The sequence below is a fragment of the Phasianus colchicus genome, chromosome Z (genome assembly GCF_987193195.1).
Source record: "Phasianus colchicus chromosome Z, bPhaCol1.hap1.1, whole genome shotgun sequence".
NCBI classification, from domain to species: domain Eukaryota; kingdom Metazoa; phylum Chordata; class Aves; order Galliformes; family Phasianidae; genus Phasianus; species Phasianus colchicus.
Window position 1 is genome coordinate 58,799,659 of NC_143476.1, and position 7,148 is coordinate 58,806,806.

Here is a 7,148-nt window from a genome sequence, read left to right on the forward strand (position 1 = left end):
CCCAGGGGACATCTAGTCTTTTTGGCAGCCAGGACACACTGTGGACTTACGTTCAGCTTGCCATCAACCAAAACCTCCAGATTTCTCTCTGCAGGGCTGCTCTCCAGCATCCTTTGGCTTATGTATGTGGCCAAAAAGGGAATAAGTTAAATCTGCCTTGTATTATAAAGTACTGAGCATCAAATAGAATCTTGATTCTTGGATAGCTATATGGTCATTGATACGGTGCTGACAGCTTTTAAATTGAATGGATGTTTTTTTCATGGCTGTATCAAATGCTACTATAAAAATACCTGGCAGGGACCACATTTGAATGTTCGTCTTATACAACACAATATGGAGCACCTAAGATTTTAGCAGTCAAAACTATAAGGGAGCATGTGTGGACCACATTTGAATGGGGAGACTGAAGAGTTTTTAGCTGATCCCAAAGGAGATGCCTTTCAGCAGCAGGACAAGTACTTTGTTTATATTATATAGCAGACACTGAAGAGAAGATACAGTAGTATGATTTTTCTAGCCTCTATTCCTTCAGCAATTAAACTAAGTATAACCTTTTGGGATCCTGAAGTTATTTTTGAAACTTCAGGATGGTCAAAGTAAAGATCATAACATGAGCTCTTATGACTTTTTATTTTTAACATGGTAAGCTATGGCAAGCTAATGTTTCCCTTGTGCATGTACTCATGCTGAAAGCAACCAGGCCTTTGGCACTCACAACAAAGAAGGAGTGCTTGTGTGTACCTGGTGTTCCTAAGAACTGAACAAGGCTCTAGAGAAGAGTTACAGGCTTTGCGAGATTTCTGAGAATCATGTTTTGAATAAAGAGTTAGGAATCTTTTCCCAGTTACATAAAACTACCTCTGTCAGAAGCATGAGGCATCAGGCTAGCGAACCTGGTACAGAGATGATTATGGAAAAAAAAAAAAAAAGATAAATATATGGAAGGTTACAAGCAGAAGGAAGATGTCATTTTGCAGCCTGGGCTATGAGGAAAAATTCAGCTATATGCAAAGTTGCATAATTGTTACTGAGTTATCTTTGGGAAAAAAATTTAGACAGAGATCCAACCCAGCAATACCATTGTAAGAGAACTAGATGAGTTATATAGTTACTTCTTTTCACTAGCTTTTAAAGTGTCCTCCCGTGATTTCACTGATAAGAACATTGCAATCCTGTCATAGACATTAAAGGAAATGTAAACCAGAGATTTTTATGATGTACTTCATCTTGGCATATTTGTGCCTTGAGCTCTATGAATGCCTTGTCGTGTTTATCACATCTCTGTTATAATCACTAGTCATCTGGGGGCCAGGAAGGACCCATCTGGCAATGATTCAGGTTTATTGATGGGTGAGTTGCCGTCAGATGAGCATATTACAGAGCTTGCGTCATCAGGCCCCAAGTTGTATGGATATGTGCATTCTGGAGGTAGATGTTATTTAAAGATTAAAGGCATTACACTAACATGATTAAAAAAGTAAGAGTGGTAACCAAAAATTTTAAAAGCCTTCCCTACATTATTATGTTGGGCATGCACTGGAAGCGCATCTTCTTTGTTGTTCTGGAAGGATCTAGTAATGGTAGGAAAGGTTATTTTGTGAAAAGTCTTCTGAAGAAAGCTGTCTGTTGTGTTTGGGGATCCTGTGTGGTGGGGAGAGGTGTTGGCAGAAATTGCTCAGCACATATTCTTTCATCAAATTTGTGGAGGACGTACCAAAAGTTTTAATGAAAACCATTTATCGTCCCCCAATAAATCATAGTCATGATCAAAAATTTGGTGAGCTCTGCTTGTGATAGTGACAAAATGGAGAAAACTTCTACCATGTGCATCACAACAACATCAGCATCCTGCACACATCCAGAAACTTTTTGGGTTTTTTTGCCAGCATAAAAGGAATGCACAGTCTCACTGAACATGCAGTGATACTTAAGAATCTCCAAGATAAGCTATCAGCTGTGTCACCAAACAGATAGGTGTATTCTGGCAAGGCCTTGTTCTTTACAGAAGCATTTGCAGGTGTAGTGAAGATAGTGGTACTCTATTGTCAGTTAAAACACTCCTGAGAAAATTTTAAAGCTAAGAACCAGTCTGTGTATGGCCACTGTTGTGCATGATGATGATGGGCAGCTAAGCACACAGCTGCTCTCTCTCCCCCAGTCAACAAAAAGTTGCAGCAAATAAACATAAAGGTTGAGATAAACAAAAGGAAGTTGCCCACCAAGTACAATCATAGGCCAAACAAGCTCCATTTGGGAAGATTAATTTATCGCCAATAAGCAGCACTGTAAGTCAGTGAGAACTAAAAACAAAGTTAGAAAAAAAACCCTCTTCCTCCAACTGCACTCTCTTTTACCTCCTCCCCCTGAGCAGTACAGTGAAACAGACACTGGAGGCTGTGGTCAATCCATAATGCTTCATTTCTGCTACTCTCTAGTTGTCAGTCTCTGCCCCTACTCCATGTGAGGTCTCTCCCACAGGATGCCATGATTTCCAAAGTGATCCTGAGTAGGCTTCTCACAGGCTGCAGCTCTCCAAGCATTGCTCCAACATGGCTCTATTCCACAGGGCCCACCCTTCAGGGGTAGATTTCTCCAGCAAATGTCCCCACAGATAGCAGCACCCCTTACCCTTCTGCTCCACCACTGGCTCCTCTCTGTGGGCTGCAGCTCTGGTCTGGGGCTGCTGCTGGAGAGGCTCTCCCATGAGCTGTTCCTCCTTCACGCCTCAGCCACTGCTGCACTGTGGGCTCCTTCATAGCTGCATGTGAACATCTGTTCTGCATGGCACCCATGGGCTGCAAGAAGATACCCTGTTCCTCCATGAGCCCCTCTTGGACTGCAGGTAGCTTCTGTTCTGCACCTGGAGCACTCCCTGCCTCCTTCTGCACTGACTTTGGGATTTTCAGGGCTGTTTCTCTCACATTTTCTCACTCAGAGCTGTTGTCATTTTGGCATCTTTGTAATAAGGGAAATGAAAAGCATAATTGACTGATTTTTTATTGTTTTCTTCACTCTTTAAAAGCAAAAGATTTACTTCTAAAGAACCAGTAAGCTGTTTTGCCCTTATTAACAATAACAATACTAATAATGAGGAAGTAACCATTTTAAAGTGGCACGGGCTTCAAATTAGTCAGGATAAATCTGAGAATCTCAGAATAAGGATTAGACCAGCTGAACTAGGATGCTTTCTCTGCAAGGCACTTAGGCCTGTTTCCACTGGTGCTGGTATCAAGATTTATGTTAATTTCTTATGCATGGTGATCAGACCTAGGTGGGAAGAAAACAGGCAAAAGATTCAAGCCCATTCAGATCCCAAACCTGGAGTTAAATACTCTAATGCACATATAAAAATTATGTGTTGCCTCTGCCTGCATAATGCACTGAGTCACACTTAGCTCTTTTCCTTTGGGGTTTTAGGCAGTGTTCCGTCTGGGTCTATTCAACTGAACTCCTGTGGGTGTTGTGAAGAGATTAGGGTCAGAGTCCGGTAGGTTTATGCTGGTTTAAATTTTATTTCTGACTAAATCACGTCAGATTTTGTTTACCTGATGACAGCAGCTTTCATTTCTGGCTGCAAAGTTCTCCACTGCAATTGCTAGTGAGTCTTGCTAATTCCCTCAAGCCTTGCAAAGGAGCTAGCAAGAAGAACAAATAAATTGTGAATTGCTGCTAGGCATGTGAAACTTGGAGGTCTGGAAGTGCAAGGTTAGATGATCTCCCAGGATAGATCTTAAACCCACATTTGAGCCTATTATTTATTGGAATGAAGTTGGTGGAAGCAGAGGGAAGAAAGATTTAGCTGTTTAAACTAAATAATAGGTAGTAAGGGAAAAGGGCCATGTTAAAAAAAAAAAAGAAAGAAAGAAAGAAGATGGAATTCTAGAAACTTGTATGCAAACTTGTAGAAGGTTGGTTCCTTGTTTTATGTCTTTAGCTGTGTCAACTCTGAACATTAAAAAATTAAAGTTTTAGTTGAATTAAATTCTCTTCGGCAGTTACTGATTGAAAGAATCATACAGTCTCAAGAGACATAGCTGGGATGAAGATTGCTATTAGGGTCAGCAGATGCCACATGTTGAAAGTTAAAGGAAGTATGCCACAGTTTGCATTTTCTCATTCAGGCTTTCATAACAGTGAGAAAGAAGGGAAAAAATGAATAATAATAATAATAATAATAATAAGGAGGAGGAAAAAAGAAAAGAAAAAAAAACCTCAACCGGAAAGCCAAGTACTGACACAGGCCTCTGCTTTGTGGGGATTAATGATCCCCACTCAAAACTGTGCTTCACTGTGAGTAGCAGGGAAGACTGTATCCTTTGTTGGCATGAAAGGGTGGGTCTCCATTGACTTCAGCAGAGTTTGACTTATTTATACTAGCAGAAAACTTGGCCATGAAATTATTAGTTGTATTATAAGAACTTTCCTCTCCCAGAACAGGATTATTCCCTCATTCAATGCATTTTGCAGTCTAACGTTAAACATTAAATGTTCAGCATTCCATATGACAGGATTTTCCCTCTGTCTCTTGGGATGCTAACTTATTAAGAGCTTTTCCTCATTGCTCAGCCTATGCTGATTTCTCTTTATTACTGACTGACTCCATTACTCCCAGTTCTACCCCATGGTACCACCCAAAGAAATTCTCCATCCTTTCTTTGTGCATAACACTCACGTTTCAAGACAAGGAAGGATCCTCCTTTCATTAGCAGTAACTTCTGCATATCTGATTGCTCTGCAAAATGTTCAACATTTATTATTACAAGAGTTAAAATTTAATTTAGAAAATAAGCAAAATTTTACCTTTGATCTCGTGTGCTGAAGGGAGTACAAAAACTCCTACTGAGCAGGTTGCCAAGAAAAAGGACGTGAAGAAATATGGCATGCCTCTGCCCCTACATGTAGGTGAACAGAGATTGCCAGATGCACTAGAGGCATTCTTTAAAGGAGAACCAGAAATAAAGAAAAAGAGGAGCCTCCTATTTCTCCTTCTGGAGCTGGAAGTACACTCTGTACACTCCCTGACACTACTGCTGCTAAATGCCAGAGACCGAGCCCCGCTTGTTGAGTGGGGTTAGACTAGGAGAGCTCTGAAAATGGCCAGAAACTCCTTGGCCATCATAAGGCTACTTTCTTTCTACAGATCCTTCATAAGTGTGAAAAGTGCTTTGTGATCTAATTTTGCTTTGCTTATGTATTTGGAATAAAAATTTGTCACGTGCGTATCCCCTCTGAGCTCAGTGAGGCTAGCTATTAAATAAAATAGTGTTCCATCGACAGTGAAGATGGCACATAAAGTGGTCCCTCATCCCTCCTTTTAAAACTCTTCTTATTAGCCAGCTCAATAGGAGGTTAGCCAGATACTTTGTGACTATCCTGAATTGCCAAAGTGGGGTGTCCTGCTCAGCTCCTGAAAGAATAATTTTCACATTATTTTTCACACAAAAGTATGCATCTCAAGCTCTTTTTCAATGGATCTTAGTAAGCTTTGTATGCCTCTATGGAATGTTACAAGTAGCTCCTACTAATATACTGTGAAGTTGGTTAAGCAGAACACAGAACGATGCTTAATATAAAAGTGGGCTCTATAAAGTAAGAAGTCAGAGTACTGTGATTTTGGCTGCGGAGCCTCACCGGACTTGAGTAGCTAAACTGTTGGAGCCCAACTGCTAGTCTGATGCCAAAAGTTTCTCTTCACACTGTTTTTGTGCAGCTCAGACTCAGCTTGTCAACATTTCTGTGACTTAGAAGGCACTGCTCCTCCTAGCCTCACATGTTGAAACTGTCCCCTGTTAATGAAGTCATGCTGACTGAACATAGCTTGCTCTAAGTGAACACTGATCGTAGGGCACGGGAGACGCACAACGAACAGCCCTGCCCTCCCCACCCCAACACACACCATTTTACAGCCCATTGCTTTCTAGGAGGGAGAAAATGCAGAAGTGTCACATCTTCCAGCTCTGCTGAGAGGTGCTCCCAGCTTTGCCTCTGGATAGTTACCACCTGCAGTACATTTCTGCAAAAGAGAACTATGTTTACAAGGCAAGGAATTCAGTTTCTGTTTTTGTCTAGATGCCACAGAACAAATTCTTTCCAATACAGCCCCTCCTAGATGAAGGTTTAGAATGTACACTGCAAAGCCTGCAATAGTTAGTAGTAGAACATTCAGTCGTTCAGGGAAACGTACTTACTATCACAGTATGCTTGTTTTCTAAACTAGGCAAATTGACATAGAAGTCCATCCACCTTTCTGGCCTCTGGGCTTAGTTTCACTGAAAAAAAAAAAAAAATCTCTTTGAAGAGTCCTCTGCTGTGGTGAAAGTACTTACTTCAGTGATATCATTATCTAAATCATGAGGATTTACCCTTCCAGGCTTATTTCCATGAACAGTTCAAGGAAAGCACAGTCGTGTAAGAACAATGGCACTTTCCAGCTTATTGGAATGATTATCACAAGTAAAGGAAGCAACAAATCAGTCAGAAATAGGGAGTAGAGCTGACAGGTTGGAGTTAAGCAATTCCAAAAGGAGGAACATTAACTTCATAACAATAAATGAAAAGGCTAAATCTGCCAGTGTATGACAAACTGTGTGGTCTTCTTTATCTTGATGATTCCGGTTTTGACAAAAGCATATCTTAGTCTTTTTTTTTTTTTATCCCAATCACATCTTTTTAACCTCAGTCTGAACCTAACGCAACTGTGTAGCGAGGTAGAACTTCAAACTGAAATCTCACATTCAAAAAAATATCTGAGTTTCACATTTTAAATGTATAATGGTTAACTTAAATGGTTTTACAAAGCAGTAGCATGAAGATTTCCAGCCCCGGAGATGATGCACTGGATCACTCCAAAATTCAACAGTAAAAATCCCACATTGAATTAATACAGCTTAACCTTCATACAGTACCATGCCTACTTTCTGTTTCAGTTAAATATGAAAAAGTCAGAATTAAAAGAATCTCAGAGTTTCTAATGCAGTCAGCATAAAGTATACCATTTCAAAACTGTGGCGGATGTAAGACAAAAATTAAAATGTGAGAATATAAAGCAATGTAAAACAAAACCCAAACAAATGGTCCAAACAAGGAATGCTCCCCACCAAACATCTGGACACTGCAAACTCTGAGGAAGTTACTACATCAGAGTC